Genomic DNA, 19,403 nt, shown 5'->3' on the forward strand with positions numbered 1-19,403 from the left:
TTTCTTCATTAGCTTTTTTTACTTCTTTTTGTATATGTCCAATTGAGTTGTTTTGCTCTATGGAATTTTTTTCCATTTCACTAATTTTTTTTTTTTTAGTGAGTTTTTTCTTTTTCCAATTCGCAAATTCTGTTTCCCTGCACTTCTTGGGAGTTTTTTATCTTTTCCAATTCACATTTTAGGAAGTTGTTGCTCTCTTGCATATCTTCTCTTTCCTTTCCCCATTTCTCTTCTAGTTCTCTTTTAAGGTTTTTAATAGTCTCTTCTAGGAGAGCCTTTTGTACTGGAGACCAATAATTGTCTGGAGACTGTCTGCTATTAGTCTCTTCAGGGTTGAAAAGCTGTTCTTTTTCTATGTAGAAACTATCAATCGTTCTTTTGATTTTTTTACTCATTTTGTTAAAGACTGTAAGGTTTGCCTTCAGAGCCAGGAGGTTACCAGCTTCCTCTGCAGAGCAGTGAAAGGTATATGGATGGGTAGCTGTCCTGCCAGCCAGCTACAAAAAGCAGTGAGGTACTGGAATGCTCTGGGAAAGAGTTCCCCACCTGAAAGTAACTCAGGCCTGCAGGGCTGAGCTGGGAAAGTGGCCTGCAAAGAACCCCTGCTGTGTGAGATAACGACTGCCCTGGGGCTAGACGCTAAGCAGTGAGAGTTTCACTGCCCCAAGCCAAAGCCTGCCCTGGAGCTGTGGGTATTAGCAGCTGAGCAGTGAATGGATTTGCAAGGACCGGAAGTGTCTGCCCCGAAGCACAGTCAGCTGGGAAGGTTCTATTGCTCCAGGATGAGCCCCCCACTCTGGCGATCAGAGGCTGCCCAGGCTGTGCCCCCTTGCCTTGCATATTTGTAACTGCCCCCGCAAAAGCCCCGAACTGCAGGATGTGGCCGAAGGGCTGCGGTAAAGTCTGCCTGAGTCACTTCCGGGTTTGAGGGGTTACAGCCAGATCTTGTTAGGTTCTGGCGTTTTTTAGAGGACCCTTTGTTTCAGGCATTAATTTCTCTGCCAGTTTACTGCTTTGTAGTCAAGGCAGAGCAGTTAGCCTATAGCAGAGTCATCTCTATAACTTCTCTAGCCACAGAGATCACCCCTGCCCCTGGTCTGCTCAGGACGCTAGTCTCTCCCTGCCTGTGCTAGTCTGTTCCTGGCCCCTGAGGACAAACCTTTCCTGGCGAGCTTCCGGATTGACTTCGGCTGATAAGTTGTAGTGCTTCTCATCTTCATGAATTTAAGCAGTGAAGAGCTATTTTTGAGGCTGGATTAAATAATTGGTTATGAGGGGAAGGAAAGGAGCTTAGAGAGTCGTGTGTGCCTGCTCCGCCATCTTGGCTCCGCCCCCTAATATGAAGTAATCTTAAGCCTAAAAAGTCCTCCCGGAAAAGCTCAAAAAAGGATTTTTAAAAATTAGATAAGAGAAGTAGAAGAAAATTTGGGGTAAGAATTAAGAAAATCATGAAGAGTCAGGTATTTGATAAAAGAAACACAAAAATTCACTGAAGAAAATAACTCCTTAAAAAAGGAGAATTAACCAAATAGAAAAGGAGATACAAAAGTTAAAGAAAATAATTCCTTAAAAATTAGAATTAGGCAAGTGACTCTTGACAGAATCGAAATCAAAAGAATGAAAATATGGGAGAAAATGTAAAATACTTTATTGGAAAAGCAACTAACTTAAAAAATAGATTCGGGAGAGATAATTTAAGAATTATTGTACTACCTGAAATTCATGATCAAAAACATCTTTTAAGAAATTATCAAGGAAAATTGCCCTAATATTCTAGAACCAGAGGATATGAGTAATAGAAAGAATCCACCAATTATCTCCTGAAAGAGATCCCAAAATGAAAACTTTAAGAAATATTTTAGCTAAATGCCAGAAATCTTGGGTAAAGGAAAAAAATACTTGAAAGAATCCAAGAAAGAACCAATTCAAATATTGAGGAGTCACAATCAGGATTACTTAGGATTTAGTAACTTCCTACATTAAAGAATTGAAAGATTTGAAATATGATGTTCATTCTGGAAGGCAAAGGAACTTGGATTACAGTAAAAAATCAACTACCTAACAGCATAATTTTTAAAAGTATTTTATTTTTTGCTAATTATATGTGAAAATGATTTTTAACATTAGTTTTTGAAACAAAATCTCTCCTTTCCTTCATCCCTGTGCCTCTCATTGAGAAGACAAGCAGTTCGATATAGGTTATACATATGTAATAATGCAAAATATATTTCCATATCAGTCATGTTTTGAAAGAAAACATAGACCAAAAAACCTCAAGAAAAATAAAAGTTAAAAAAGTATGTTTCAATCTGTGTTCAGATACTCTCAGTTCTTTCTGTGGGTATTAGTAACAGTTTTTATCCTAAATCTTCCCAGTTGTCTTGGATCATTATATTGCTGAGAATAGCAAAGTCATTCACAGCCAATCATTTTAAAATATTGTTATTACTTTGTGTAGTGTACCTGTTACTTTGTATCAGCTTCTCTGTTTCCAGGTTTTTTTGAGAGCATCCTGTTCACTACTTCTATTGGTATGATAATATAACATCATGATCACATGCTACAGTTTGTTAAGCAATTTCCCAATTGGTGGCTAGCCCCCTACTTTCCAGTTCTTTGCCACCAGAAAAGAACTGCTATAAATATTTTAAAACATATATGTTCTTTTCTTTTTTTTTTTTTTTCTCTCTTGAGATAGCAATGGTATTGCTAGGTCAAAGAGTATGCATGGTTTTATAGCCCTTTGGGCACCAAATTGCTTTACAAAATAGTTGTCGGGTCACAACTCTCCCACCAGTGCATTAATGTCTCATTTTTCCCATATCTCCCTCCACCACCTTCATTTTCCTTTTCTGTCCTATTAGCTGATCTAATAGGTATGAGGGTAGTACCTCAGAGTTGTTTCAATTTGCATTTCTCCATTCAGTAATGATTAGAGCATTTTTCATATGACTCTGGATAACTGTGACTACTTTATCTGAAAATTATATCGTTTGATCATTTATCAATTGAGGAATGACTATTTTTGTAAATTTGACTCAGTTCTCTATATGTTTTGAGAAATGAGGCCTTTTTCAGAGAAACTTGCTTCAAAATTTTTTTCAGCTATAATTGCTGTTTCTCTTCATTCTTTTTCACCCATTTATTCTATTCCCTTTCTCTCCTTTTTACCCTATCCCTTCTCAAAAGTATTTTGTTCTATCACTCCTCCAATCTGCCCTTACTTCTATCACTACCCCCTTTCTTTTATTTCCTTCTTACTTTACTGTAGAGTAAAATAGATTTCTAAACCCAATTGAATGTGTATGTTATTCTCTCTCTGAGCCATTCCCTTTCACCTTTCCTATCTTTCCCTCCACTATTAAAAAGCTTTTCTTGCCTCTTTTATGTGATAAATAATTTGTCCAATTCTACCTTTTTTCTCTCAGTGCATTCCTCTCTTTTTTAATTTTCTTTTTTTTTTTTTTAAGATCTCATCCCTTCATATTCAACTCACACACGCGCGCGCACACACACACACACACACATATACACACATATATTCCTTCTAACTGCCCCAATAATGAGAAAGTTCTTATGAGTTGCAAGTATCATGTCACCATTTAGGAATATAAACAGTTTAACCTTATTAAATCCCTTATGATTCCCCTTTCCTGTTTACTTTTTTATGTTTTATATTTGAAAGTCAAATTTTCTATTTAGCTGTGCTCTTTTTATCAGAAATACTTGAAAGTCCTCTATTTCATTTAATATTTTTTTTCTCCTGAAGGATTATACTCAGTTTTATTAGGTAGGTGATTGTTGGTTGTAATCTAAGTTCCTTTGCCTTCCAAAATATCATATTCTAAGTCCTCCAATTCTTTAATGTAGAAGCTGCTATATTTTGTCTTATCCTGATTATGGCTCCATGATATTTGTATTATTTCTTTCTAGCTGGCTTACAGTATTTTCTCCTTGACCTAGGAGTTCTGGAATTTGGCTATACTATTCCTAGGAGTTTTCATTTGGGGATCTCTTTCAGGAGATGATTGATAGATTCTTTGTATTTATATTTTACCCTCTGATTCTAGACTATCCAGGTAGTTTTCCTTAATAACTTTTTAAAAGATGATGTAGAGGGTCTTTTTTTGATAATCGTTTTTAGGTAGTATAATAAATTTTAAATTATCTCTTTTCTAGGTCAGTTATTTTTCTCCCTATGAAATATTTCACATTATGTTTTATTTTTTTATTCATTTGGCTTATTATTTATTTAGGTTTTTTGTTTCTTGATTTATCATGAAGGTATTAGCTTCCATTTGCACAATTCTAAATTTTCCATTTGGTCAATTCTGCTTTTCAGTACATTCTTCATTGTTTTTTTTGTTTTGTTTTGTTTTGTTTTTTGGGGGGGGGGCGTTGTTTGTACCGCTTTTATGTTACTCTGTATTGTAAAGTATTATTTTATTCAATTTTTGTGTTTGTCTTTTTTACCAAGATGTTGACTCTTTTTTTCATGATTTTTCTTGCACTATTCTCATTTCTCTTCTCAGTTTTTCCTTTACCTCTCTTAACTTGGTTTTCAAAATCCTTTCTGAGCCCTTCTATAGCCTGAGACCAATTCATATTTTTCTTGTAGGTTTTGGATGTAGGAGCTTTGATTTTGTTATCTTCTGAAAGTGTTTTAATCTTCCATGTCACCATAATAATTTTCAGGGGTCAGAATTTTTTTTTTCTATTGAATGTTCATTTTTCTAGTCTACTTCTTGTCTTGTAACTCTTTGTTAAAGTGGGGCACTGCTTCCAGGATGGAGGGCGCACTGTCCCAAGCTTCAGGGTTTTTATGTGGCTGTTTTCAGAGACCCTTCTAAAGGCCTGTAAGTTTTCAGTTCTTTCAAGGTATTTACTACTCTCCAGGTCTATGTTCTGTTCTGTGAGGGAGCACTCTTTTTTGCATTGGAACTGTGAGGAGGCTCCCCACTCCACTGTAATCACAAGCTTTAGTGTGTTAATGCTCTTCCTTACCCTGGGATTGCTACCTAGGCCTATGACCCACATTTTGAACATAAGCAAAGCAACAGAGTCCTTCCCCAGTGGCAATAATGAGATCCTTCTGATAAGTTGTTTGATCCCTCTTATTGTCTGTGGACTGACAGCTCCAGAAGCAGCTGCGCTTCTATATAGATTTAATGGCTCCCAAAGCCTGCTCCTGGTTCGGTGAGAGGGTCTGTGCTGGCGCAACCCATCCTGGACTTGTGCTCCATTCTCATTTTGGTGCAACAGACCTTTCCTAACAACCTTTTTAAGTTGTCTTTGATTGGAAAATTATTTTACCTTGTCCTTTTGTGGGTTCTGCCACTCCAGAAATTGTTAGATGGCATTTTTTAAAGGTATTCAGAGAGGTTTTAGGGAGAGCTTAGGCAAGTGGCTGCCTTTTTCTCTGCCATATTGGCTCCTCCATTGTGAATAATGTTTCAGGGGAAAAAATGGACATTTAATGAAATACATATTTTCTTACATTCCTTATTTTGACTAGAAAATTTGATTTTCAAATATGAGATTCAAGAGAACCATAAAAAGGTAAATAAGAAAGAAAAAAACAGAAGTTATCCAATAAGGTTAAACTGTTCTCCTGCATGGCATGATGACAGTTGTAATCCTTAAACACTATCTCTTCTAGGACAGTTAGAAAGAGTATACATAGAGATAATGGGTATAAGTTGTTAATGAGATGATATTTAAAAAAAAATAAGGGGTGGAAAAGAGAATGCACTGAGAAAATGAAATAGAGAGCCAGAATGGGGTAAAATATATCACATGAAGAGGCACAAAAGAATTTTTACAATGGAGTGAAAGAAGAGAAAGGTCTTCACAAGAGGTAGAAATAAAGAGAGCACATCTCAGTCAAGGGAGTGGGAGAGAGCAACTTGTGCAAAGGCATGTAGAAGAGAAAATTTCATGTATGAGGAATAGCACAAAAATGGTATGCCAGCTTATTTTTGTTTCCCAACATATAAGGATTTATATATAGTAAGTATTTAATGAAATATTTGCACACTGGAATGGAACAGAACAGGGAAAATAAATAGAAAAAATGGACCTTCCAACAAGGATTTTTCATATGTTTTGCCAGTTAAATTGTTAGTGTTGTTTTTCTTCTATTAGTTAACAGTAATACCACATTAGTAATGAATTTGAAGTAAATCCAAATGGCATGAGCAAATAATGGCTAACATTCCTGTCTAATTAGCATGAACAATACTTCCTTTTATAAGAGAAAAAGGGAAACAAACCAGTTTGGCTTGTTTTGAAGAATATAGTTGCTTCTCTGTAAATAAGGAAGTAAACCTAAAAGACTGTAACTTAGTTATTTTTTAGCTTTGTAAATCACTGAGCTTTGGAAGAAAATTTTCCAAATGGAAAGCAGAGTTGCCCCTTCAGAGTTATAGCTACTTACTATAAAAAGATGATTTTTTTTTAAAGTCCTGAGAGGATAAAAAAAAAAAGAAAAGAAAATTAAGTTCTGGGAAGTCTGGGAAATAAGACATATTCAAGTAAGAGACTATGAAAGGGAATTGTGTTCAGAGGCCAAGAAGATGAGAATGAGACAAACAAAAAACTTGAATCCTATTAATAATTTTTCAAAATGTAGGTACTTTAAGGATGGAAAAAGTGAATTGACAAGGGAGTAAAAATAAAGAAAACTTTCATAAGTCTAAATCTAATCATTTTAGAAGGGAAAATTTTGTAATGAGCTGAGGCTTGAGTTGAACATTGACTGGGGTCAGAGAGGAGCACTCTGGAAGATTGAGAGCCAGAAGCCCTCTCTCAGAGGCAAGACAGATTCAACTTGGTGCTGGCTCTGGAGCTGAAGAAAGCAGAGGCAGAAGCAAAGGACAAAGCTGCAAGAGCTCTTAGAACCAAGCAGAGAGATAGGCCTCAACTAACTGAGCTATTTTGGAAGGAGAAAATAAGTTTGCATTTTTATTGGCTGGCTGCATTTTGGGTGATTATTACTCTTAACTGAAACAAAGGATGCCTCCAGAAAAACCTCCCCAAGAAACTTGCTCTTTCCCAGAGAGAACCATTATTATTTTAAAAGAAAAAGAACACCACAAAATTTGATTGTGTAAATTGTTACAAACTATATGGTAAAAATATTATTGGAATAATAAAGCATAATTCAAGATCAAGGAGGACAGTAGTTAAAAAAATTTTTAAAGGACCATTTTATAATGCATTACTTCAAAATCTCAGTGATCCTTGCCAATTCATGAAATGGTATATCGTGGAAAGTGGAAAGAACCTAGTGGAAAGTGCCCAGAGAACTGAATTCTAATTCCACTTTTACAATTGCCTTATAACTTTGGACAAACCACTATATTTTTCCTGGCTTCATTTTCATGTTTGTCTTAAGTGAGGGTTTTGGACTGGGTGAGAATAATTCAAATTATACAGCACTTTAAGTCTTATAAGGTACTTTATTAGGTAGGTCATGCAAGGTATATCATAAAAAGATAGTTCATTTTTATAAATAAGAAAAACCCACCTAAGAAAGGTAAAATGAAACCTATCTTTATATAAGTAGCAAATGCCTAAAATGAAGCCGCAAAATGCCCCACATGCAGCATTTGCTGGTATTTCGGTTCAAGTTTCAATATTCCTAGCATATTAGGCAGTTGTTAAATAACTCTGGTTGTAGATGGCTCAGAAGGCAGTAAAGTGTCTTTCTAGACTTCTTGATGCTTGAGGACCTTTAAGGATCATCTAATTATTATATAAGTAGAAAGAACCTTGGATTTGGAATCAAAAAACCTGGAGCCAAGGCCAATCTCTTTAAGTAATTTGTTTATAACGTTTGTACCATGATCAGAGTAAAATATGGCTGGGAAGTCATATACTGAAAAATATTTACTTAATAGTATTTTTAAATTTTCCTATTACTTGTAAAGATAGTTTTCAACATTCATTTTTGTAAGATTGAGTTTTTAATTTTTCTCATTCCTTCCTCCCTTCTCCCCTCCCTAAGACAATGCAATCTAACAAGCAATCCAATATAAGCTTTACATAAATCATGTTATGTTAAAATCATATTAAACATTCAGTTTTTCCCCCCACAACATATTATTAACTGGCATAGCTTTCTGATTTCAGATTCAGTAAGCCTGTACCTACAGGGTGATATCAGTTACCACCAGAGTATGGCTCATGTTCTTACTGTTAATTCCAGAGACAAAAATAAAAAAATCCATGCACATAATAAGCTCCAAAGATCTGCTGATTTTATATTCTCAAGTATGAAGCATGAATTAGCATTGCTTTCTTTTAGACACACTGAGTACCATCAATATTTCATGTATATCATGTACCATTTAGAACTGGAAATATCTATTTTTCACTAGTTCAAGGGTTTTCCATTGACCTAACTGTCCAAAATGGTGTCCTTTGTGCCAAGAACACAAAATTCATGGAACAGCACCATTAATATTAAATGGTATTATATAGGGTCAGTAATAACCTAGTATACTTCATTGCACAGCACCCACTTTTACCACAGTCTTAGTGCCATTGTGTAAAATTATCTAAACAATATTACTTCTATATTGAATTCTTCTGTACTGCTTTACAATGTAACTGAATTTATGGCTTTATAAATTATGGTATTAATTTTATAATTGGGTCTACATCCACATGGCTTTAAGTTCAGCTCAGGAATCCTGCTGAACTAGTTTAGTTTAACATAATTGATACTATATCTCATGCCAGTATCCCATAGGGATATATCATGGATATCTGTTTGTTTAACCCAAAAAATAACTATCTCCAGAAGAGATATGGTCCTTTCCTATTTTTGTAGTTAAAGGAATTTTTATCTCTTCAAAGGAAACAGTAAATTTATTAGTTGTGAACCTCTAGCAAAAACTACATGGCAAAGATGAGCCCCCCCATAGAATAGTTGACATTCCTTGATTGTTAGAGAGGAGTGTAATTAGCCTTACCTAAATGCCAGCCTATTTTTCTCAAGCCAGTAATGATGGGTTTTTTCAAAATTTATTTTATTTGAAGAAACAAAATAAGCAAAAAGAAAAACAGGAAAGCAATACAAAACAATGAAACAAACCAAAAAAGAATATTATCCTGTGCTAGCAGATCAGAGAGGATTCTAAATATATGACAACAAATACCAATTTAAGAAAGCATATATATGTAGAAGAATTTATATTTATGAGTATCCATCTTTACTTCCTTGTAAAATGTTTTGTTCTCTGCTGCCCACCTTATTTATTGTATCTCTTTTCCCTCCTTTCATCCCCACCCACACCTCCAAGCAAGCTATAGTTAAGAAAGGCTTATTTATATATTTACATATACATATATAGATATATGCATACACATATATAAAGACACACACATGTCTCCATTTCATCCCCCATCCCACCCCCAAGTAAGCTACATCTACGAAAAGATATATGTGTGTATAAATTATATATATTCCCCATACACACATTCCCCAGTTACATAGATCTTTCCCATCCCTGATGACTCTTTAAATTCTGCTCCAACCCTTTGCTTACCCATCCACTTATCCCTTACCCTTTATTTTTTTATAGATTGTGGAAGGTACTATACTCTTCATGGCATATATGTAGTGTTGTCTATTGAACCCCCATTCCTGCTATGAGTAGGTTTTCAGAACTAGGAGCCCTTCTCCCCCCTCTAATGTCTCTGTGTCTTTTCTTCCTCTGCACTTCAGTTGTATAATGATTACTATTTTTACCTTTACTCTGCCAGTCTTTCTTTTGAGTTTACCGTATTGTTGATGTAAATCTTAAACCAGTTTGTTCATGTTTAGAAAATTTGTCTATGTTGAGTTTCTTAAAATTGCTCTTTGATATTAGCTCTTATATGTAAAGTTTTTTGTTAAGTTAGAGTTTGGTTGATAGAAAGTCCTGAAAAATCTGAAAGTTCACTGAATGTCAATTTTTTCTCATTGAAAATTATAGATAATTTTGATGAATATGATATTTTTAGTTCATTTGCTTGTCTGTAGATATGATTACAAGATCTGCAGTCTTTTATTGTAGCTGCTGCTAAATCTTGTACAATTCTAATTGTAGCTCCAGCATATTTGAATTATTTTTTTCTCGTTTCTTGCAAAATTTTCTCTTTGATCTGGGGGTTTCAAAATTTGGTAAGAATACTCCTGGGTGTTTTCCATAAAAGATTTCTTTAAGGTGGTGATGGGTAGATTTATTCTACTTCTACTTTCCCCTCATGTTCTATTACTCCAGGACAATTTTCTAGGATTATTTCCTGCATTATTGTGTCAAGGTTCTCTTTTTGGTCAGAAGTTTCTGGCAGTCTAATTATTCTCATTTTTTTTCTTCTTGATCTATTCTCCAGGTCTGCTGTTTTTCTTATGAGATGTTTCACATTCTGTTCTATTTTCTCATTCTTTCTAATCTGTTTTGTTATTTCTTGGTCTCTCGTAGCTTCATTGGCATCTCCTTGTCCGAATCTAATTTTCAAAGAGTTATTTTCATCTTTGAGACTCTGTACCTCCTTTTTCTAATCGAATAACTTTTTTTCATAATCTTATTTTTCTTGGATGGTTTTAATTTTTTCTTTTTTTTTTCTCAATGTCTCTCATTTACTTGATTTTTGAATTCTTTTTTGAGTTCTTTTATAAATTCTCTCTGGGTAGGGAACCATTTCATGTTCCTTTTAGAAGCTTTTTTTATCGGAACAGAAGTGAGTGCAAGGGATAATGTTGTAAAAAATTTCCTGGCATGAATTCTGTTAATAAAAAGTTTTTTTTTTTTAAAAGCAGCTTTTTTTTTAACTAAAGTTTCCTCTAAAGATGAATTCTAGTCTTCCTTGATCCCATAAATATGTTTCAATGATGGGATTCTTTTTTTCTTTGCCAGTTCATTTTATTTTAATAAAAGATATTAGTGTAAGCACCTCTACTCGTGGGGTGAGAGAGATGATGCCTCAAACTTCCCTTCAGTTCTCCACTGAATAGGAACCCCAAACCAAGAGCTGTACCCTCCTGCAAATGCCCACAATCAGCAGTTTCTCTGCCCTGCAGCTTTTGCACTCATTTGGTGCTGGTTCCTTCTTGCCCAGAGCTTCCTCTAAGCAGCACAGCTGGGCCTGGAGTTCCCAATCAGCTTAAGTTCACTTGTCTTCCTGGACTCAAATCCTCACTGGACTGGGAGGTGAAAGTGTCTGTGGTTCCTGCTGAGGCTCCAGGCATACCCGGCTAGTTAGAGGAATCCCCATTTGATGTTTCTTTGGAATTAGCCTGGAGGTGTTTCTACTTCATTCAGGCAGGTTAATCTTAGCCTGGGTTCTTTCTTTAGAACTTGTCCAGGTCTATCTGGAGGAGCCCACTTCTGTTCCCCAGTCTTCTTGGTTTTTCACCAGTCTATATTTGTCCTGAGAGAAATTGGGAGAGTTTGAAATTTACCAACAGACTGTAACATCTTCCCAGAATCCTCCCTCCAGTCATGTTTTTGCCTCAACCCTACAACCTATCACCTTTTCTCTACAACCTGCCAAAATCCTTTCTTTGATACATATTTATAAAGAGGGTCCCTTCCTTTTCTGTGTGTCACTAGCCTGATTGAAGTGTTCAGTCTGACCATCTTCATTAATAGTTATATACAAGTGTTAATAAACTGATTTTGCTCAAAGAATATACCTTTTTACTTTTATAATAAAGCAATTTACTTGCCAGTTTCAGCAACCCAGATCCATGCCTAGTACCCTCTGCTAGATTAAGGCATTAGGGAGGAAGGACTTGATAGCATACCATGAACCTCCTATTATTCTACCACAAACTATATTGGAGGAAGATGGATAGCATGCCAGAGAGGTGACCCAGACCTAGACTTGGCTTGATGTCCTCTTCTATCCAGGTGACTTAGAGGAATCAGTCCACTCTCCTTGCCTCTGCAGCTACATTAGAGGAACAGCAGGCTGGGAGGAACCTAGTCCTACCCAGGACCAAAAGGAATAATCAGTTAGCCCCTTCATCCTTGACCCGTGCCTAGTGACATTATCTTTTGAAGACCATGAACTCATCTGCCATCCACTACTACCAGTATAGCTAACAAAATTCTACCATTCGTTTCTCTCCCTGTCCTTATTTTAATTATTATTTTTTTATTCATCTTTTGTTTCTGAAGAGGCCCAGTGCATCACAGAATTTTGTCTTGACTTGTGGGTAAATTGAATTCAAATGAGATAAAGATTTATAAAAACTGTCAGCTTCACTCTTTCTTCTTGACATCCAGTGGCAAGGCAGATATCAGGAAGACTGGTGATGGCTCAGGGTGCTGTGAATAACTTTGACATCTTCAATATCTGACCAAACTCTGAGTGTTCCACATTGACTCCTTCAGCCATCTTTATGGCCACTGAAACAAATTATTTCCTCATTTCCCTGGAGAAAGTTTTCACATGCTTAGGGTAGACAATCTCCATAACTGACAGAAGTTTGAAGTCTGCTGGTTACCCTTAACCTGGTTTAGCCCATCTGCCAGGACAGTTTTATCAGAAACAATTTTTACATAGTTAATGGTATTTGGAAAGGATATATGTATCAACCTTTAAAATAAGAAAATATGTAAATGTTTTATAATAAAGAAAAATTCAAGGCTATAGCCAAGATGATAGAATAATAGTACAACAAACTCCCCACTCTTTTCCCCAAAGCTCTTCAAACAGATCCAGAAAACACACCAAAGCAAATCTTGATGGGGAAATTCAAGAGAGAAAAAAAAATCAGTCATTTTTCTAGCTCTAGCTGGCATAGGAAGTCAGAGACCTATGGATCCTGGGAGTAGGAGTCTGACATGAATACCATAGAACATCCTAGCACAAGGAGAGGTTTTGAGTCCAGATAAGATGAGATCCCAACCCAAAGCATCACAGGATATGGGAACATGTAAGTTGGAAGTTTTATCTGCTTCAAAATCTATAGTCATTCAGTGTAAAGGGGGACATTCTAGGGTAAGGAGTAGACTCAGGTCCTGGTCTGTGTTCCAAGCAAAAAGGAGGTTCAAAAGCAAGCATCTGCTGTGTGATGTGGACTTCTAAAGGGTGGTTTTTCATTTCCAAATTCATTCTAATTGCTTCGTACAGAGCAACAATGAGGACAGGAATTTTAGTTCTATCATACTGACCAGCCAAGCTTCACAGCTAGCTAATAGGAGCTGAGTCCAGAAACTGTCTACTGTTGCTCATAACCAAACCCAGGTGAAGAACTTGTAGAGCTTAGACCAAGAAAGCAGCAATTAGCTCTGAGTCAGACCCTTTGGGAACATGAAAGTTTTTGAGTCCTAAGGCTGAGCTATCCCTGAGAATTTGGAATAAAACAACACTCAAACCAATGTAGCAAGAAAGCAACAGAAGATCGACCCAGACCTTCTATACTGAAAACAAAAAAAAAAAGACTGAAAGAATGAATTTTAAAAAAAGGAATCTCACCATCAAAAAGTTATTATAACAACATAAATCCAGAAAAAGAGAATAATTCTAAAATATTTAGTAGCAAATTCTCAAAGAAAAATACATCTTAGGCACAAATATAACTTGAATTCTTAGAAGAAATTAGATGAGTTTTTTCCTTTTTTAAAGGTAATTTAAAATGAGAGCCCTAAAGAGAAGATTGGTGAGGGGGATGTATCATTGCAGTACCCATTTGGAATTTACTAAGGATACAAAGCTTTAGATTCTCAAACTAGCTTCTGCATTAGCAGTTTTGTGTAATGTATGTAATATACAGACTTTGCATGGACAGTCCAATTATTTATTCCCAAAATTAAAAGGAGGAGATTCTAGAAATTCAAAGGGCAATGAAAAAATGATTGATGATGATGATGAGACTCCAGGAATTTACCAACAACTTATATGAAGAAAATGAAATGAAGGACAAGAATTTGTTTTTACTGAAAAAGAAGTACATAGATTACATATATAGAATGAGAAACAGTAAGTGAAGAATATTACACTTGTCCTCTTGAAATGTTAAAAGAAGAAAAGGGGAGTTTATAGCAATGTCATTCTTGAATTGAATTGAAGGAGCAACTCCTAAGCAACATGATCCCAAGAAATCTTCTTTTTTCTAGCTAGAAGGAATCTACTTTCTGAGATTGTGATAACCAGGAAATCCTTCCTCTTGTAAGTAAAATATAAGAGTTTTGGAATGATATTCCAGAGAAAAAAGAATTTCCTGAGAAAAAAGAATTGCCTCTCAGAAAGAGAATTACTAATCTGCCTCACTCCCTTAAACTGGAGTAATAGCAAGAAAATGCAGCCACAACATAGGGGAATAAGGTTCAAAACTAGCTCTTTCACTCACACACACACACACACACACTTACTTCCAGTAAGTTAAACAATGCAGATCCTTTGGGAAAATGGGCTGCTTATTTAGCAACCAAAGTATGTTTCCTTTCTGAGGAGAGCCCATACCACAGGATAATAGTCTGAGAGAGAAACTAAAAAGGATATTCTTAGAAGGGAGTCACTGGAATGAATGTTAAGGTCTTGTCCAAGTAATCTCTCCAATTATATTCCCTTTCAAGCAAAGTCCAAACAATAGGATGATGCTGGGTTAGAAAGACCTTAAGACCCTGATGGAAAGTAGAACCCACTGGAAAGAAGGAATGAAGGAATAAGCATTTATGCAATGCTTAACTATGTGCCTGACACTCTCTCATTGGGAAAAAGGAAAATAATTAGTTTTCCTTCATCTGATCTGCAATTTGGATATTGCCTGGGACTTTGAAAGATAACTGATTTTTCCCTATGTATGCATCCATACATAGATAGTATATATGAGAAACAGGACTTACACTCAGGTCTTCCTCATTCTGAAGCTGATTTTCCATTATACCAAAGTATATTTTATTTACATATGTTTTATTTTCACCTTATTAGATTATAAATTTTTAGAGGTTAGCAAATTTTGTTTTATTTGCAAAGCACTATCTCAAACACTAAGGGAAAATATATCAAATATATCAAATCCTTGCCTTCAGTGACTTTAGAACCTCGTGAAATAAATAGATTAAAAATAGTAAAAAAAAAAGAAATCTAAATAACACAAATTAGAGTATGATGTGTGTAAAAAGATACAAAGAAGACACAAGAATGTTATTGCTTCATTCCATCTTTTAAAAAAATAACCTATTAAAAAATCTTTAGCTTGAAAGGGAAATTAGTACTAATAAGAAAATTGTTGGATATTTATAAAACTATGTTAGAAGCATAAAATGTGCTTTTGACAAATCTTGTTAGCAAGCCCACCTAAGTTATAGTCGTGTTTAATATGTGCTTTTTAGATGATTTTAAATCACAGATCCAGATAAAAAGTATATTTCAATTCAGTGTGGTCTCATGCCATTACATCTGGAATAGGAGATGTGGATTCTGAGGTCTGGCCATGCCATTAACTCTTATGACTATGGATAAGATAAAATTAAAACTACCACTAATAAACTTGTAGCCTAATACTAATATTATAATATAATAGTCACTATTATCTGTATAGCACTTTAAGGTTTGCAAAGATATACTACTGTCCCATTTGCTATTTATTGCCAGCTACCTCGTGAGATAAAGTGCTGTTATTTCCATTTTCCAGAAACTGAAACCAAAAGTCTTGCCTTCACTCAGATATATGACTGATACAAGGTTTAAATTCTGGTGTTTCTGATTCCAGTCCTATCACTTAAGATAAACCACATGGATGGCTATAGTGCCTTTAGCTTTGAAAAACACTTCTCTCACCACAATCTTAATAAAATATAGTACAAATATTATTATCCATAATTTAAATATGATTAAGCAAGGAAATGGACTGAGGATTAGGGTTGTGGCAGGAAGTGAGTAGGTAAAGTGACCAAGGTAGCAGAGGAAGTAAGTACTCAGCCTGAAGAGAATGCTGTAACATTACTGGTGCCATACATCCTTGCCTAGGCTAATTGCTACTCAAATCTCTCCAAAGGAGATTGAAGGTCTTCTCCTAGTCAAACCATCAATCCTTCTGAGGTCCAATTCTCATCAAATTCTGTGATATGGTTTCTCTGTCGTGGCTCAATTGAGACTCTTAGTCTAGAGTTGCTGCTTTTACAATTGATAATCCTAAAGGAAGTATAGATTGAGTACCCTCTGGGAAATGTGGTTGCATACTTTTGCTTAATTAAAAGAGGACTCAGTTTGTATATATGTTAGAACTTTTGGGTTCCACTCAGTGTCTGGGGTTGACTTCCAAAAGAATGATGAATGGAAAATTGTGAGCTTGCAGCTAGCTGCTCAATAGTTTATGCTTTACAATGCATTGTGTTCTAGTTATTCTGTACTTTTTACACATATATGTGTATATATAGTAAAAATTCTAAAAATTTTAAATTTTATTTAGATATTTGTAATTAAATGATAAATTTTATAAACTAAGAGAAAAATTATAAACATAGCATTCTCCATTCATTTCCATATTCTATAATCAGATGAGTGTTCATTGAAAATATAGTATATATAAAAAAGGGGTCAACAAATTGATGGAGGCTTGCAACTAATTTTGATAGGATTGGTTATACAGATCCCTAACCAATAAATGACCCTACCCTGTAGGGAGAAGCTGAGCTGAAGGATAGATGATTGTTTGGAATTTTTGGTTTTTGTTTGATGAAGCAATTGGGGTTCAATGACTTGCCCAGAGTCAATACAACTAGTAAGTGTTAACTGTCTGTAGCTGCATTTGAACTCAGGTGATCCAAGACAATTCCAATAGACTTGGGATGAAAAATACAATCTATATACAGAGAGAGAGAGCTATGGCAATTGAATGCTGATCAAAACATATTATTTTCACTTTTTTGTTGTTTTTTTCTAGTACTCTTTTTTCCTTTTGTTCTAATTTTTCTTTCACAACATGACTGATATGGAAACATGTTTAAAATGATTACACATGGGGCAGCTAGGTGGCACAATGGATAGAGCACCAGCTCTTAAATCAGGAGGACCTCAGTTCAAATCTGGTCTCAAATACTTAACACTTCCTAGCTGTGTGACCCTGGGCAAGTCACTTAACCCCAATTGCCTCAGGAAAAAAAAAAGGGAAGGGGGATTAAAATGATTATACATGCATAATCTTATAAAAATGAATGTTGAAAACTATCTTTACGTGTAATTAGAAAAAATAAAATACTAATATAATAGAAAAAAGAAATTAAAATTAAGTTGAATTGAAAAGAAAAAATTCTACTATGCTATGTAAACTGCTGAGAATTATTTCGAAGGTTTTTTAATAGCTGGATATATCATCCAGCACTCATATTTTAACTTAAATAATAGCTTCATTGCTCCTACATAATGCGAGGCTACTCCCTGATGCTTGAAAAAATTTTCTGCCCAAGCTGACAGTTTGCAGGATGTTTCAAGCACAAACTTGCTTGATGCCCCAAATGACAGGTTATAGAAACTCTTATAAAACATTGTCAAAACTGGAAAAACTCCCTAATTCCCATGCGCTGTTAGAAAACAATGGAATTATAATCATAACAAAACAACTCATTTATATAGCCTTTAAATTCTACATTAAATAGATAGGGGAGTTATGCAGGGCTATGAGATTAACTGTTTGGAAGATCCTTGGGTAATTTGGTCATTTCAGTCAAATACCTATAAATACCTACATACCCCACCTTGCAAATAATCTAATAAGCAACTACTACAGTACTACACTGTGCTAGTGAGTGTTGATAGCCATACTTCAGAAAATGAGGATTTAGGGACCCGCCTGCCCCAGAGCTTGAGTTTCCATTTCTTTAGACAAGAACATCAAAGATTAATAACAAAAGATAGTATATGATTAAATGTCATTTATGAAGTATACACAGTTTTCTGATTGTTTTGGGCTTTTGTATTCACAGTCATTTCCCGCCCCTCTTTTTTCAATAGTGTTTTATTTTTCCAAATAACATTTAAAGATAATTTTTAACATTTATTTTTGTAAAACTTTGTGTTCCAAATTTTTCTCTTTCCTACCCTTACCTCCCTTTCCTCCCCAAATACAGCAAGTAATTTGATATAGGTTAAATATGTGGAATTCTTCTAAATGTATTTTCACATTTTTCTTGTTGTACAAGAAAAATCAGATCAAAAGGGGAAAAAAAGAAAGAAAAAAACAAATAACAAAAAGGTGAAAATACTATGTTTTGCTCCACATTTAGTTTCCTGTTTTCCCTCTGGATACAGATAGCATTTCCAGGCTTTTCTAAAATCAGCCTGCTCATCATTTCTTAAAAAACAATAATTTTTATTCATATACCATAACTTATTCAGCCACTCTCAATTGATAAGGACATCCCTATAATTACCAGTTTCTAGCCACCACAAAAGAGCTACTGCAAACATTTTTGCACATGTAGGTCTTTTTCCCTCTTTTTATGATTATGATCTCTTTTTGATACAGACCCAGTAGTAACATTATTGTATCAAAGGGTATGAATAGTTTGATAATCTTTTGAGCATAGTTCCAAATTGCACTCCAGAATGGTCAAATCAGTTCATAACTCCATCAAAAATGTATTATTGTCCTAGTTTTCCCACATCCCCTCTAACATTTATTATTTTCTTTTCCTGTCATATTATCCAATCTGAGAAATGTGAAGTGGTATGTCAGAGTTGTCTTAATTTACATTTCTCTAACCAATTAGTGATTTAGAGCATTTTTTTTATATGACTAAAAATGGCTTTAATTTCTTCATCTGAAAATTGTTTGTATCTTTGATCAATTATCAATTGGTAAAGGCTTGTATTCTTATAAACTTGAGCCAGGTCTCTATATTTTAGAAATGAAGCCTTTATCAGAAACACTGGCTATAAAAAAATTTTCCCCAGTTTTTCTGCTTCCCTTCTACTTTTGGCTACACTGATTTTGTTTGTGCAAAACATCTTTAATATAATTAAAATTAATCCATTTTTCATTTCATAATGTTCTCTAATTCTTTGGCCATAAATTCTTCCCTTCTCCACAAATCTGAGAGGTAGACTTCATCCCTTGTAATCCTAATTTGCTTATAGCTTCACCCTTTATATCTAAATCATAAACCCATTTTGACTTTATCTTGGTATAAGGTATTAGAAAGGTGTTGGTCATTGCTTATTTTCTGCCATGTATTTTCCAGTTTTCCCATCAATTTTTCCCAAATAGTTTGAGTTCTTATCCCAGAAGCTTGAGTCTTTGGATTTATTAAATACTAGATTACTATAGTCATTGACTGATGTGTCTTGTGAACCTAATCTAATCCAGTGATCCACTACTCTGCTTTTAGCCAGTACTAAATGGTTTTGATGACCACCACTTTTTAATATAGTTTTAGGTCTGGTATAGCTAGGCCATCTTC

At 34.9% G+C, this 19,403-nt stretch overlaps 1 long non-coding RNA gene across 2 annotated transcripts in view; it reads right to left on the reverse strand.

The window, feature by feature from the left end:
- LOC127551643 (uncharacterized) overlaps window positions 1-19,403 on the reverse strand; it is a 39,952-nt gene that overhangs the window by 12,305 nt on the left and 8,244 nt on the right. The window contains exon 4 of one of the 2 annotated variants that reach the window (XR_007951143.1): window positions 1,513-11,421. The exons of the other annotated variant lie outside the window; for it this stretch is intronic. This is a non-coding gene — a long non-coding RNA (uncharacterized LOC127551643). Of the gene's footprint in view, window positions 1-1,512; window positions 11,422-19,403 lie in introns of those variants that run through there. 2 annotated transcript variants of the gene reach the window in all.

The sequence above is a fragment of the Antechinus flavipes genome, chromosome 2 (genome assembly GCF_016432865.1).
Source record: "Antechinus flavipes isolate AdamAnt ecotype Samford, QLD, Australia chromosome 2, AdamAnt_v2, whole genome shotgun sequence".
Classification (NCBI taxonomy): Eukaryota; Metazoa; Chordata; class Mammalia; order Dasyuromorphia; family Dasyuridae; genus Antechinus; species Antechinus flavipes.